The sequence below is a fragment of the Scyliorhinus torazame genome, chromosome 5 (assembly GCF_047496885.1).
Source record: "Scyliorhinus torazame isolate Kashiwa2021f chromosome 5, sScyTor2.1, whole genome shotgun sequence".
In the NCBI taxonomy this organism is placed as follows: domain Eukaryota; kingdom Metazoa; phylum Chordata; class Chondrichthyes; order Carcharhiniformes; family Scyliorhinidae; genus Scyliorhinus; species Scyliorhinus torazame.
The window spans coordinates 146,617,581-146,633,230 of record NC_092711.1 but is presented as its reverse complement, the minus strand read 5'-3'; the positions used below and the strand labels follow the sequence as shown (position 1 = coordinate 146,633,230).

General features: G+C 49.2%; 1 long non-coding RNA gene across 1 annotated transcript; it reads right to left on the bottom strand.

The window, feature by feature from the left end:
• Positions 1–4,429: 4,429 nt before the first annotated feature.
• On the bottom strand, positions 4,430–9,496 carry LOC140421989 (uncharacterized). Its single transcript, XR_011947203.1, has 2 exons — positions 9,199–9,496; positions 4,430–5,554 (listed from the first exon to the last, which is right to left on the bottom strand). It is a non-coding gene; the product is annotated as an uncharacterized lncRNA (long non-coding RNA).
• Positions 9,497–15,650: the final 6,154 nt, after the last annotated feature.

Sequence of the window (15,650 nt, the reverse complement as noted above, 5' to 3'; positions counted from 1 at the left end):
GTGCAGAAGAAATTCCCTTGACCTTCCTGCTGAGGTGTTGAGGAATCGGAACAGTTGGAGACCGGAAGGACTCTTGACCTCCAGCCAATCAGAGCGCAGTCTTTGCGTGAATGAAGATTGAGCTTCACACAAACGGAAACCTCCTCCTGTCCCGAACATTTGTGAGTAAAACATTTTTTTTTCTCCCCTTTCCATTTCCCATTCTGACCTTCAATTGGTGACTTGCAGCAACTGAAGGGAAAGGAAGTGAATCCAGGGAGGATGCAGACTCTGGAAAGGTTGGCTCGGGTCTCTCTCTCCTCGCTCTTTCTTAAAGACATTGACATCCTTTGCTCCCTCAGCTTTGACACATTTATTTGTCTGGCTAAAAGGATGGTCTCTTTCCCAATGTTCACAATTAAAGGGCTGCTTTCCTCAGGAGATGGCTGACATTTAAGGGGACAGTAAATTAATATCGGACAGAGATATGTCTAATGTTGTTACGTGGTACCGATTAGGTATATTATTTATGGTTCTGTAATAAAATAGATTTATTAATATTTCTAGTTTTGTAATGTAGCTATGTCATATATTTCCAGTCATAGAGTTATTCTGGCACAGAAGGTGTCCATTCGGCAACTCGATTCCATGCCGAATCTCTGTAGAGCAAGGCAGTCAGTCCCATACCCCCTCTTTCTCCCTGTTGCCCTGCAAGTTTAATTCCAATTTCATTTTGAAATCATTAATCATCTCTGATTCGACCAGCATCATAGACAGGAAGTTTGAGGTCATGACTGCTCGCATCTGTGTAAAGTTGTTCTTTGCATTGCCTGAACCATCTATAATCAAGCAATATAATTCTGTACATTATACACACATTTAGTTCAGTAATATAGACATATACATGGCTCACAGCTGCATTAAGATTTTCAGTCCCCTGTTCTCAGCATAGGACGCAGTGAGCAGGATGAATTAGGGGGCATGTATATTAGGTACAACAGCGTGAGAATGGAGGGAGGGTGGCGTGGAGATTTACAGCTTTTGGAGAACTAGTGAGGACAGAATGTCTCTTTCGAAACTGGAATTGTCTGTTGTCAATTTCTATCCTGTACTGACTGATGACTTTTGTAAAGTCCTTTCGCAGGATATGATAAGGATTTTCAGAATGAATTCTCAAACACACATCATGTCAACATCTGACAGATTCATTCAATACATCAGGTTCTGAATATCATCAGGCGTTGAATCAAGAAGGAAAAGTGTTTGTCTGCTTCAAAAGGCTTTAAACATCAGTGTGATTGGAAAAGCACCAAGTCACATACACCCGAGTAAGAGTGCTCTGATGTGGAAAGACCTGTAACAGCCTGAAAAAACAACACCGTTCACAGAGGGGAGAGACCATACACATGTTCTGTGTGGACATTCCAGCTGATTGAAACTGGAGAGATACAAGGAACCCACACAATGGAGAAATCATGGCAATGTGGGGCTTGTGGGAAGGGATTCAGATCTCCATCTGTGCTGGAAACCCATCGAAACAGTCGCACTGGGGAGAGGCCGTACACCTGCTCTGTGTGTGGAAAGGAATTCAGTCATTTATCCAGCCTGCTAACGCACCAGTGAGTTCATACTGGGCAGCGGCCGTTCACATGCTTAGATTGTGGGATGGGATTCAGTACTTCATTCCAACTGTTGGCACACCAGCGAGTTCACACCAGGGAGAGGCCATTCACCTGCTCTGTGTGTGGGAAGGGATTCACTCAGTCATCCAATCCAGCGTGCTGGCACACCAAAGTGTTCACTCTGGTGAGAGGCCATTCACCTGCTCTGTGTGTGGGCAGCTATTCACTCAGTTATCCAGCCTGTTGAGACACAAAGTCACTCATACCAACGAGAGACCCTTTAAATGCTCTGACTGCGGGAGTGGGTTCAAAAGTGCTGCGGATGACTTCCGGTGACGGCGGGCGGGACGCGGCCGCACAATGGAGGGCTCCCGTTCGGGAACGGTATTGTCGGGGCTTTAAGCCCGGCCACAGGGTCCACGGAGGCAGCAAAAGCAGGGAGAAGGCACAGAGGCAGCAGAGTGAAGGCACAGTGAAGAAAAATGTCGAGGGTGAGCAAAAGAACGTCCGTAAGGAAAACAGCTGAAGGTCCGTTGGGAGTGGAAATGTCACCACGGGGTCACCAAGGAAAATGGAGGCTGGAGCACCGGGGAGGCCGCATTGCTTACGGCTGAAGAAATAACTAATGTGATGACTGCCGAATTCAAAAGGCAGTTTACAAAATACATGGAGACAATGAGGAAGGAGATGAGAGAGGTTTTGAGTGTGCTGGTGGAGGAGGCGTTTTCCCCGGTGACGAAGGCAGTGGTGAGCGCAGTGGCGGAGGTGCGAGAGCAAGGGGAGGCACTGAAGGAAGTGGAGGAGACGTTATTCCAGCACGGTGATCAACTTACCTCGATGGGGAAGGAGGTGCGGAAGGTGATAGACATGAGCAAGGATCTGCGAGGAAAAATGGAAGACCAGGAAAACAGATCCAGGCGACAGAATTTGAGGATTGTGGGGCTGCCCGAAGGAGTTGAAGGACCGAGGCCGACTGAGTATTTTGCCGCGATGCTGGCGAAACTATTGGGAGAGGGGAGTATCCCTCCCGATATGAACTGGATCGGGCTCATCGGTCGTGGAGGCCTGTACCAAAGGCGAGTGAGCCACCAAGGGTAGTGACTCTGTGCTTCCGTAGGTACAGTGTGAAGGAGAAGGTCTTGAGCTGGGCCAAGCAGAAGCGGGTGGTGCAGTGGGCTGGAGCTGGTATACGTGTATACCAGGACTTTATACGGTGGAGCTGGCGAGGAGGCGGGCTGCCTTCAACCGGGTGAAGAGGTCACTGTACATTAGCAAGGTGCAGTGCGGCAAAGGGGATTTCTGGGCTTTCCTAGGGCCGGGCAAGGGGGAAAGGGACCCGGGCGGGGGCCTCCACGCTGGCCGGTTTAAGCCGGCCAGTGAACGGGAGTGAGGTGGGGGGAGGGGCTGCGGCCATCGGAGCCTGACAGAACAGGGTCCGAGTGGTCTAGTCGGGGTGGAAAGTTGGGGGGAAGGAACCGAGGTTGGGGAGGAGTTTTGCAAGAGGCAAAGAGGCAGTGGACGGGAGGAGTTGGGGGGGGGGGGGAGAATTTACAACTCTTGGGTATCATGTACGGTACTCTTTCAGAGGTTGGATGGCGTTGAGTGTAGGGGGGGGGGGGGGGGAGGAAGGGGAGTGGACTCTATAGGTTAATGGTGACCATGGGCGGTCCTGGACTCCTTTTTCTTTTTCTCCTTTGTTTTTTGTTTCCACCGTGGGAGGGTTTGTTTTATTGGATGCATATATTGACAGGCGGGCCGTTGTTTGGGGTGGTGGAAGGATGGGATTGATTTTGTCAGTTACCGTTTACTGTTTGTGGGTGGGGTGTAAATTTTGAAGGAAAATGTGAAAATGGAGAATAAAAACATTTTATAAAGAAATAAATGAATAAAACCTTCTGTGCTTCCAGGGTATGTATCCATCGTTCCCATCCTATTCATGTATTCGTCAAGGTGCCTCTTAAACGTCACTATCGTATCTGCTTCCACCACCTCCTCCGGCAGCAAGTTCCAGGCACCCACTACCCTGTGTGTAAAAAACCTCCCTCGCACATCTCCTCTAAACTTTGCCCCTCGCACCTTAAACCTATGTCACCTGGTAATTGACTTTTTCAACCTGGGGAAAAAGCTTCTGACTATCCACTCTTTTATCAGGTAGTCCCTCAACTCCGTCGCTCTCGTGAATACAATCCGAGTTTATCCAACCTCTCCTGACAGCTAATGCCCTCCAGGCCAGGCAACATCCTGGTAAACCTCCTCTGTACTCTCTCCAAAGCCTCCACATCCTTTTGGTAATGTGGTGACCAGAATTGGAGGCAATATTCCACGTGTGGCCGAACTAAGGTTCTGTACAGCTGCAGCATGACTTGCCAATTTTTGTACTCAATGCCCCGACCAATGAAGACAAGCATGCCGTCTGCCTTCTTAGCTCCTTATCCACCTGCGTTGCCACTTTCAGTGATATGTTTATTGTAATTTCCCAATCTACCACAGACAACTTGCCCCTCATACCATGACAGTTTCCTTCTGCAAGAAACACTCCAATAAATTAGGCAAAAGAACCCTGTAACCACCATAGCCCATCTTCATGGCAACGTGGCTGCTTTGGGAACTAAATATCTTCCAACGTGCAAACACCTTTTCATTCTGTGCTCCTCGTCAAACTTGGAACCAGGTAATCGCAACGAGGCTCAAAAATGGTCAGCCCACCGGAGGCAGAGGTGTTCGACCGGCCAGTCCAGCAGAAAGAAACCCTCCAATCATCACCATTCACCAGATGTCAGAATGAACAAAATGCAGTCCTGGATGTCAGTGAGAGCAGAAACAATAACAACGGAGCCAACATCTGTAATTTATTGTGAACTTGTTGGAGTCACAACAGGTGTGATGAATCACAAAACCCCTCCCCACATTGAGAACAGATGAATGGTCTCTCCCCAGAATTAACTCGCTAGTGTCTCCGTAGTTGGGACGGTTAATTGAATGTCTCCCCTGCTCAGAGCAGGTGAGTGGCTTCTTCCAGGTGTGAACTCGCTAGTGTTCCTGCAGGGTGTATGGATATCTGAATCCCTTCTGTCACTAAGAGCAGGTGACCAGCCTCTCCCCAGTGTGAACTCGCTGGTGTGTCAGCAGGCTCGATGAAGTAGTGAATCCCTTCTCACACCGAGAGCAGGTGAACGGCTTCTCCCCAGTGTGAACTCGCTGGTGTTTCTGCAGGTCGGATGATTGAGTGAATCCCTTCCCACACTGAGAGCAGGTGAACGGCCTCTCCCCAGTGTGAATTCGCTGATGTATCCGCAGGATGGATAATTGAGTGAATCCCTTCTCACACTGAGAGCAGGTGAAAGGCTTCTCCCCAGTGTGAACTCGCTGATGTATCCGCAGGTTGGATGAATCACCGAATCCCTTCCCACACACAGAGCAAATGAACGGCCTCTCCCCAGTGTGAACTCGCTGGTGTGACTGCAAGGCGGCAAACTGAATGAATCCCTTCCCACACACCGAGCAGATGAACGGCCTATCCCCAGTGTGAATACGCCGATGAGCTTCCAGTGCAGATGGAACCCTGAATCCCTTCCCACAGTCCCCACATTTCCACTGTTTCTCCAGCGTGGGGGTGTCCTCGTGTCTCTCCAGGTTTGTCGATCAGTTGAAGTCTCGTCCACACACAGAACACATGTACGGTCTCTCCCCACTATGAATGGTGTGAATTTTCTCAATCTGTGCAACTGGTTCAAACTCTTTCCACAGTCAGTGCTCTGGAACACTCTCACTCGTGTGTGTGTGTGTGTCTCGGGGCTTTTCCAGTCACACTGATGTTTTGAAGCCGACAGAAAAGACAAACATTTCTCCTTCTTGATTCAAAGTGATATTCAGTTCCAAGGAATTGAGAGACTCAGTCAGATTGCGACGCGATGTTTGAGATTTCTGTCTGCAATTCCTCCTCTTCTAATATCCTGTAAAAACAATTTATAAAAGTTACTTTTCTTCCCCTCATTTTGGAGAAGGTATCCTGAGGGTAACGACAGTCTGGCCGTGGGGTTAATCCTCCGGGTCCTCAGTCTTATTGAGGAATGTCCCCTTGGATCTATTGTGGTGGTGATTCTTTTGTATTTTTGTTCTTTTGAGACGGTTTATGTGTTGTTGACTTTATCCTACTCTGGTACAGACGGGGCTTTTATCCGTGAAAGGAGCAGTTTGGGGAAACTTTGGTGCCTCTAGTTTAAAGTGAGTTGGAGGAGGGGGTAATGGCGCACGCCCGATTGTGGCGTGAAAATCTGTTCCTGTCTCTCTGTCGCCTAACTAATGGCGACAGTTAATCTGCAAATTTTCTGGGCATCCATCACCCTATCAGAAGGAAAATGATCCTCTCCTTTCTTAAGGAGAAAGTTGACATAGCTTTATTACAGGAAACCCATCTGGATTATGAGGAACACTTTAAATTGAGGCGGGATTGGTTGGGGCAGTTTTTTTCACCTCTTTTTCATCGAGTCGCAGGGTTGTGGCAAACCTTATTACACACTATCCAAGCAGTCACGGTAACTCTGCCGATTACAATGTGCATGTCAATTTCCTTTGTGCCGGTCACCCCATCACCCGTCCCTCCCCTCTGCCCCCTTCACTTGTCGTTTCTGAGTCCTTTCCTGGGCCCTTCACTGGACAATGGGAGTTATCTGTTATTTACAAGTGGACGGTGCCCCCCCCAATTGATATGCCTCCCCCCTTCCACCCCGCGCACTCCCTGTCCTGTTTTAAACCTTCCCTTGGGGGTTGCTCTTCTTGTGCTTTTGTTCTGGGCTCTCTGGTCTCTGTGTCAGTTGGTTTCTGGCATCTCCCTCCTTTTCCCAGTAGCCTCACCCTACCCTCCCCACATCCCTTTTCCTGCCTGCTCCCTGTGATCTCTTTGGCTCCCATACACCCACCTCCCTCCCCAGTGTTCCATTGGCCGCTGGCTTCAAACAGGTCCTGGAACAAGTTGGTGAATGGCCTCCACACTTTGTGGGAACCATCCTCTGACCCTCGGACGGTGAACTTGATCTTCTCCAGGTGGAGAAATTCCGATAGGTCTGCCAGCCAGTCTGCAGCTGTGGGTGCTGCTGCTGTTAGCCAGCCGAGCAGGATCCTCCAGCGGCCGATTAGAGAACCAAAGGCAAGGGCATCCGTCCTCTTCCCCATGAATAGTTCTGGCTGGTCCAGTACCCCGAAGACTGCCATTTGTGAGCATGGCTCCACCCTCATAACCATGGACATTGCCTCTAAATAGGCTGTCCAGAATTTGACAAGTCTGGGGCTTTCCCAGAACATGTGGGCATGGTTTGCCGGGCCTCGCTGGCACCATTCGCATTTGTCCTCCATCTCCGGGAAGAACCTGCTCATTCGGGTTCTTGTCAGGTGTGCTCTGTGCACAACATTCAGCTGCATGAAGCTTAGCCTTGCGTAGGAGAAGGTGGAGTTGGTCCCGTTCAGTGCTTAGCTCCAGAGTCCCCACCCTATTTCCGTCCCTCGCTCTTCCTCCCATTTTTCCTGGGTTTCGTCAAGTAAGGAGCGCATCCTTATTAAGAGTTGTCCGTACAGGTCCCCAGTTTCCCTCCCCCAGACTGTCTGCGTCCAGTAACTCCTCTTGCATTGTGCTTCTCAGGGTTCCTGGGTATGCTGGTGTCTCCTTGCGGAGAAGGTTTTTGACCTGGAGCTCATCCCTGTTTGGAAGGTCCAGTCTCTCCGTCAGCTCCTCGAAGATTGCTAGTCTATTTCCCGTGTAAAAGTCCCTAACCATCAGTGTTCCCCCATCCTGTCTCCACCTCTTGAAGGTGGCCTCAGGAATGGCTGGTGCAAACCTATGGTTGCTGCAGATGGGGGCCATGATGGACACATCGGTCAGACTGAATGCTGCCACATCTGGTTCCAGGTTCTCAGGGCAGCTGTCACCACTGGACTTGTGTTTTGCTGGCGGGGATGGGAGTGTACACGAGGACTCATCCATCATCAACCATTCCATGTCTGGGCCCTTTACCCATCTCCTCACTCTTTCGGCCGTGGCTGCCCAGTGATAGTATTGCAAGTTCGGGAGGGCCAGGCCTCCCATGTTTCTTCTCCATTGTAGTACTGTTTTAGGGATTTTTGAATTCTTGCCCCTCCGCACACAAACGATGTTAGGTTAGGTGGGTTGACCATGATCAATGCACCAGATTATGGGAATAGGATGGGGAGTCTGCCTCTGTGAGTGCTTTTCTGAGGGTCAGTGCAGACTTGAAGAAGCGAATGGCCTCCTTCTGCACTATAGAGATTCTACGTCATCTATGCTATTTTAATTTGACTATGCTGTTAGTTTGTTTTGTAATATTTTGGGGTATGCGCCCTGCATTGTTATTCTTCTGTTTTTATATAATCTTACCCTTTTTCTCTGCTCACTGTTAACCGATCTGGCATTTCATCTAGAGGCTCTGGTCGCTCAAATATCCTGCTATGAATTAATTCTGCAATGTGTTGCTTGTATTTATGCGGCAGTGTCAGTTGTTCTACACTATACCCATTTTCCATCAATATGTCTGTTATTCTGTTGCATTCATTATTTACAAAATGGTAAAAAAATATAACAAAAGAAATATTAAAAATCTGTCCAACTCATCCTTTAATATATTCAGTGACCCACAGACTCCACTGATCCCTATGGAAGAGAATTCCATAGACTCATAGCCTTTTGAGGGAAGAGATGACTGGAAATATATAAATAGCGACAGTACAACCAGAAATAATAGTAAATGTACTTTATTACAGACCATAAATAATATATCTAATTTAAAAATACTAGACATATCTCTAGCCAATATTAATTTACTGTCCCATTAAATGTCAGCCATCTCCTGGAGAAACCAGCCCTTTAATTGTGATAAAATTACTGTGGATGCTGGAGTCTGAAACGAAAGAGAAAATGCTGGAAAATCTCAGCAGGTCTGGCAGCATCTGTAGGGAGAGAAAAGAGCTGACTCGAAACGTCAGCTCTTTTCTCTCCCTACAGATGCTGCCAAACCTGCTGAGATTTTGCAGCATTTTCTCTTCCTTTAATTGTGAACATCAGGAAAGAGACCATCCTTTTATTTTTATTAAACGCATTTTATTCAAACTTGTATCAAAGTTACAGCAAATAAACACCCCGGGAAACATTCTTCCCAACAATCAACTATATGGTTTGTACAGATTTTTCTCCTTTTTCACCCCCCCCCCCCCCCCCCCCCCCGCGACAAACAGCTCCTCAAACATGGTCACAAACATCCCCCACCTTTTCTCAAATCCCCCTGCTGCACCCTTAACTCATACTTTCTCTTCTCTAACCGCAGGAAGTCGTGCAGGTCACCCAACCGCGCTGCTACCCCCGGTGGCGAGAGACCATCCTTTTAGCCAGACAAATAAATGTGTCAAGCTGAGGGAGCAAAGGATGTCAATGTCTTTGAGAGAGAGAGAGAGAGAGACCTGGGCCAAGCTTTCCAGAATCTGCACCCTCCCGGGATTCACTTCCTTTCCCTTCAGTTGCTGCAAGTGACCAATTGAAGGTGAGAATGAGAAAAGAAATGGAAAGAGGGAGAAAAGAAAGTGTTTTACTCACAGATGTTGGAGACAGGAGTTTTTTATCTTCACTTCCGCTGTGACATCACAATGGGGCACTGCCTGAATCAGCCAATAGGAATTACTCTTACGCGCTGTCGTCACCGGGTTCCAGTGCGCAGGCCCGGCGCTCCCCGCCCCAACCCGTTGTTTCGCCCGCCCCCTGAACACGGGAGAAAAAAACCCGACAACAGAACCTCCTCGAGACAAGGTTTCCAGGCAACCGGCATGACGGCGAGAGCGAGAAGCAAATCGGTGATCTCCTGCCCACGACTGCGCATGTCCAAGGGAGAGGGGAGGCTGCGCATGTGCAAAGGGTAGCCCGCCTCCTGGCCGTTTACCTGAGGTATTGACCAATGGCAAGAGTTGGAGGACCAGAAGGACTCTGGTCCTCCAGCTAATCAGCTCGGGCTTTGTGAGACTGCTCAATTGAACTTCACAAGGACGCAAACTTCCTCCCGTCTCCAACATTTGTGAGTAACTCTATTATTGTCGTCACAATTATTACAGAAACCAATTTACAAGGCTCCAGGCCTCATTACACTTCAAATTGACGATTAAACACACGTCAAATTGACGATTAAACAGTCACTGAACACAAAACAGCTGCAAGGCACAAGGCCCAATTACATTTCACAATAACGTTGTAACAGTCATTGAACACAAACAGCTGCAAGGCACAGGACCGAAATACGTTTCCAGATACCAGTTAACCAGTCACTTATCACAACCAGCCGCAAGGCACAGGCCCTACGCATAGTTCAAGTAACAATCGAACAGTCACAAAACACGAACAGTCGTGAGGCACAAGGCCTCGAAACCCAACGACCATTCCAAAGAAAAAAGGAACAAAAAACCACAAGACACGAGTACATTTCGAGGTAACGGCCTATAAACACATAAGACAAGCAGTCGCGAGGCACAAGGCCCCGATACAATACGGCCGCTTCGGAAACAAATATGACCCACAGGGCCTCGATACATTTTAACAGTGTCATATCAAACCCAATCACCAGGCACCAGGCCTCAATTCACCCCAGAAAAGATTTAACAGGATAGAATCAATCACCGAACACTAATCCCCGCTCACCCACCCCCGTTCACCCCGCCCTGCAGCCGACACCCCGGGGGAAAGGCCCCTCCTCGCTAAGAGCACAGGCCACCGGAGAGCCAGACCCGGGTGCGGCGGAGGAGACAGGGTTCCCCCTTCCTGGACCCCGCCCAAAGGCACGGCACCATTCGGAGGGAGAGCAGTTTCACACCAACTAGCGTTCCACCACAATTACTAATTACCATTTCAGGGAAACCCGAAATGAGTTGAATGTCATAGGCTGCTAAAGAAAACGAAAGCAAAGAAAACATGAAAACAAAATCCCTTAGTACTCATAGAAAAGTCCATAAAAAAGAGTCCATTAATTTTGCACGTTCCACATCATGACCCCGGCGCTCCAGCCGAAATTTCACAAGGAACAACATGTCCTCAAAGTCCTCCAATGGCAGCGGCCAGAGTCGCTCCAATGTTGGCAACAGTCGACAACGGGGAAGAAAGTCCCAGAGTCAGTCCCAACCGCCCACAGGGCGTCCAGGGGGGCCGAACCCCCGGAGACCCCAGGAATGGCAGCAACCCACCCCGGGCTGCAGGCCGCGGGCCGCCCATCGGGTATCCACTCCCGGTTCCGACCCGCCGCTTCCAGCAGCCTATCCAGCTGCCATCCTTCCTCCATTCCTTCGTCCTCCATTGGGCGAACTCAAAACCGCCGACAGCAAACCTCGCAGTCCGAAGCAGCATCTCCGCAGCTCAACCGCTGACTTGAAACACGACTGGTCGCAGTACTCCGAAACCGATCTCCCCTTCCCTCGGGGACCAGGAGCAATGGGCGCCGAGTTGCTGTTTCACCCCATCCAGGAAGCTCCCAGAGGCGGCCTGCCTTTCGAATCGGCCCGGTGGCGGACACCAAGCTCGCACACAACCGCCCAAGCCTCCTCCACTTTTCACCCCAGGAATTTGGACAGTGTCGGCCGTAGCTCCCACAATCCCCCGCGCTGGGGAACCCGCTCTATCTGCCGCACGAGCGGGTGATCAGGTACTGCGCATGTCCAAGGGTGAGGGGAAGCTGCGCATGTGTGGAGGAAAGCCCAGTCCCTGACCTTCCTGTGAGGTGTTGGCTAATGGATAGAGTTAGGACCGGAAGGACGCTGGTCCTCCAATCAGCGCGGGCTTTATGTGAAAGGAGATTGGGCTTCACATAGACTGAAACGTCCTCCAGCCTCCAACATCTGTGAGTACCTCTTTTATTGTCGTCACAATTTTCAACATAGACTCATTTACAGGGCACAAGGCCCGATTACACTTCACATTAAACGAATCAACAGTCACCGAACACGAAACAGCTACAAGGCACAAGGCCCGATTACACTTCACATTAACGATTAACCAGTCACTGAACACGAAACAGCTGCAAGGCACAAGGCCTAGTTACACTTCACATTAACGATTAAACGATCATTGAGCATAAAACAGCTGCGAGGCGCAAGGCCCAATTACATTTTACAATAACGTTGCAACAGTCAATGAACACAAACAGCTGCAAAGCACAGGGTCAAGATACGTTCCCGAATACCAATCAGCCAGTCATTTATCACAACCAGCCGCAAGGCACAGGCCCCACGTATAGTTCAGATAACAATCACACAGATTCATAACTCGAACAGTCGTAAGGCACAAGGCTAACCAAACGACTGTTCCAAAAGCATAAGGAAACAAAAACACAAGACACAACCACATCGAGGCAACCACCTCTAAACACATACACAAGCAGTCGCGAGGCACAAGGCCCCAAAACCATACGACCACTCCAAAAGAAATAAAGAAAAAGAGAAACAAAACCCAAAAGTACAACACACAACACAGACAGGTTTCGAAGTAACGACTCTACACACATGAGACAAGCAGTCGCGAGGCACAAGGCCCCAATACAATACGGCCACCCCAGTACAAATATGACCCTCAGGGCCTCAATTTATCTCAACAGTTATCATATCAAAAACCCAGTCACCGGGGACCAGGCCTTAATTCACCCCAGAAAAAAAAAAATTCCCAGAATAAAATCCGTCATCGAACACTAATCCCTGCTCACCCGCCCCCGTTCACCCCGCCCTGCAGCCGACACCACGGAGGAGAGGCCTGGCTGAGGAGCACAGACCCCCGGGGCGCCAGACCTGAGCGCGGCGGAGGAGAGAGGGTTCCCCCCTCCTGGACCCCGCCCAAGAGCATGGGACCATTCGGAGGGAGAGCAGTTTCACATTTTAACAATTTCATATCAATAACCCGATCACCAGGCACCAGGCCTTAATTCACCCCTGAAAAAATTTATCAAGATCCAATCCATCATCGAACACTAATCCCTGCTCACCCACCCCCGTTCACCCCGCCCTGCAGCCGACACCACGGAGGAAAGGCCCCCTCCTTTTAAGAGCACAGACCACCGGAGAGCCAGACCCGGGCACGGCGGAGGAGAGCGGGTTCCCCCCTTCTGGACCCTGCCCGAGGGCACGGGACCATTCGGAGGGAGAGCAGTTTCACATTTTAACAATTTCATATAAAAACCCCAGAAAAAACTTTATCAAGATCCAATCCATCACCGAACACTAATCCCTGCCCACCCACCCCCGTTCACCACACCCGGCAGCCAACACCCCGGGGGAAGGCCCCCCCATGGCTGAGAGCGCAGACCCCCGGGGAGCCAGACCTGAGCGCGGCGGAGGAGAGAGGGTTAGAGCAGCTCCGCACTGACCAGCGTTCCACTATTAATACTAGGATACCATTTCGGGAAAAAAAAGCCGAAATGAGTTAAATGTAATAGGTTACTAAATACAACAAGGCAAAGAAAACAAGAAAACAAATCCTCCAGCATACATAGAAAAGTCTATAGAAAAAGTCCATTAATTTTGCAAGTTCCACAACACAGTACTAGCGCTCTTGCCGAAATTTCACGAGAGTCAACATGTCCTCAGAGTCCTCCAGTGGCAGCGGCCTGAGTCGCTCCAATGTTGGCAACAGTCGAAAATGTGGAAGAAATTCCCGGATTCAGTCCATCCGCCCGCAGGGCGTCCAGGAGGGGGCGAGCCCCCGGAGACCCAGGAACGGCAGCAACCCGCCCCGGGCTGCAGGCCGCGGGCCGCCCAACGGACAATCTACACCCCGGTTCCGTCCCGCCGCTTCCAGCAGCCTATCCAGCTGCCATCCTTCCTCCATTCCTTCGTCCTCCAGTGGGCGAACTCACAACCGCCGACAGCAAACCTCGCAGTCCAGCAGCATCCCCGCAGCTCGACCGCTGACTTGAAACACGACTGGTCGCAGTACTCCGAAACCGGTCTCCCCTTCCTTCGGGGACCAGAAGCAATGGGCGCCGAGTTGCTGTTTCACCCCATCCAGGAAGCTCCCAGAGGCGGCCTGCCTTTCGAATCGGCCCGGGGGCGGACACCAAGCTCGCACACAACCGCCCAAGCCTCCTCCACTTTTCACCCCAGAAGTTTGGACAGTGTCGGCCGTAGCTCCCACAATCCCCCGCGCTGGGGAACCCGCTCTATCCGCCGCACGGGCGGGTGATCAGGTACTGCGCATGTCCAAGGGTGAGGGGAAGCTGCGCATGTGTGGAGGAAAGCCCAGCCCCTGACCTTCCTGTGAGGTGTTGGCTAATGGATAGAGTTAGGACCGGAAGGACGCTGGTCCTCCAATCAGCGCGGGCTTTATGTGAAAGGAGATTGGGCTTCACATAGACTGAAACGTCCTCCAGCCTCCAACATCTGTGAGTAAAACACTTTCTTTTCTCCCCCTTTCCATTTCTTTTCTCATTCTCACCTTCAATTGGTCACTTGCAGTAACTGAAGGGAAAGGAAGTGAATCCAGGGAGGGTGCAGACTCTGCAAAGATTGGCCCAGGTCTTTCTCTCTCTCTCTCTCTCTCTCTCTCTGAAAGACATTGACATCCTTTGCTCCGTCAGCTTGACACATTTATTTGTCTGACTAGAAGGATGGTCTCTCGCCACCGGGGGTAGCAGCGTGGTTGGGTGACCTGCACGGCTTACTGCGGTTAGAGAAGATAAAGTATGAGTTAAGATTGCAGCAGGGGAGTTTGAGAAAAGGTGGGGGATGTTTGTGACCATGTTTGAGGAGCTGTTCGTCGCAGAGGAAGAAAGGTAGGGGGGGGGTGAAAAAGGAGAAAAATCTGTACAAACCGTATAGTTGATTGTTGGCAAGAATGTTTCCCGGGGGGGTGTTTATTTGCTGTAACCTACTTTGATACAAGTTTGAATAAAATGCATTAAAAATAAAAATAAATAAAAGGATGGTCTCTTTCCTGATGTTCAATTAAAGGAAGAGAAAATACTGGAAAATCTCAGCAGGTCTGGTAGCATCTGTAGTGAGAGAAAAAAGCTGTTGTTTCAAGTCCGATGACTCTTTGACAAGACTTTGACAAAGAGTCATCGGTCTCGAAACGTCAGCTCTTTTCTCTCCCTACAGATGCTGCCAGACCTGCTGAGATTTTCCAGCATTTTCTCTTTCGTTTCAGATTCCAGCACCTGCAGTAATTTCCTTTTATCACAATTAAAGGGCTGGTTTCTCCAGGAGATGGCTGACATTTAATGGGACAGTAAATTAATATCGGCTAGAGATATGTCTAGTAGTTTTAAATTAGATATATTATTTATGGTCTGTAATAAACTACATTTACTATTATTTCTGGTTGTGTAATATTGTACTGTCGCCACTTATATATTTCTAGTCATCTCTTCCCTCAAAAGGCTATTAGTCTATGGAATTCTCTTCCACAGGGATCAGTGGAGTCTGTGGGTCACTGAATATATTCAAGGATGAGTTGGACAGATTTTTAATATTTCTTTTATGTTTTCTTCAGCATTTTTAAAACAATGAATGCAACAATATAACAGAAATATTGATGGAAAATGGGTACAGTGTAGAACAACTGATACTGCCGCATAAATGCAAGCAACATATTGCAGAATTAATTCATAGCAGGATATTTGAGCGACCAGAGCCCCAAGATGAAATGCCAGATCAGTTAACAGATTAACATAGTGAGTGGGGAAAGATGGTAAGATGATATAAAAACAGAAGCATAACAATGCAGGGCGCATAACCCAAAAATTACAAAACAGACTAACAACATAGTCAAATTAAAATAGCATAGATGACGTAGAATCTCTATAGTGCAGAAGGAGGCCATTCGCTTCTTCAAGTCTGCACTGACCCTCAGAAAAGCACTCACAGAGGCAGACTCCCCATCCTATTCCCATAATCTGGTGCATTGATCATGGTCAACCCACCTAACCTAACATCGTTTGTGTGCGGAGGGGCAAGAATTCAAAAATCCCTAAAACAGTACTACAATGGAGAAGAAACATGGGAGGCCTGGCCCTCCCGAACTTGCAA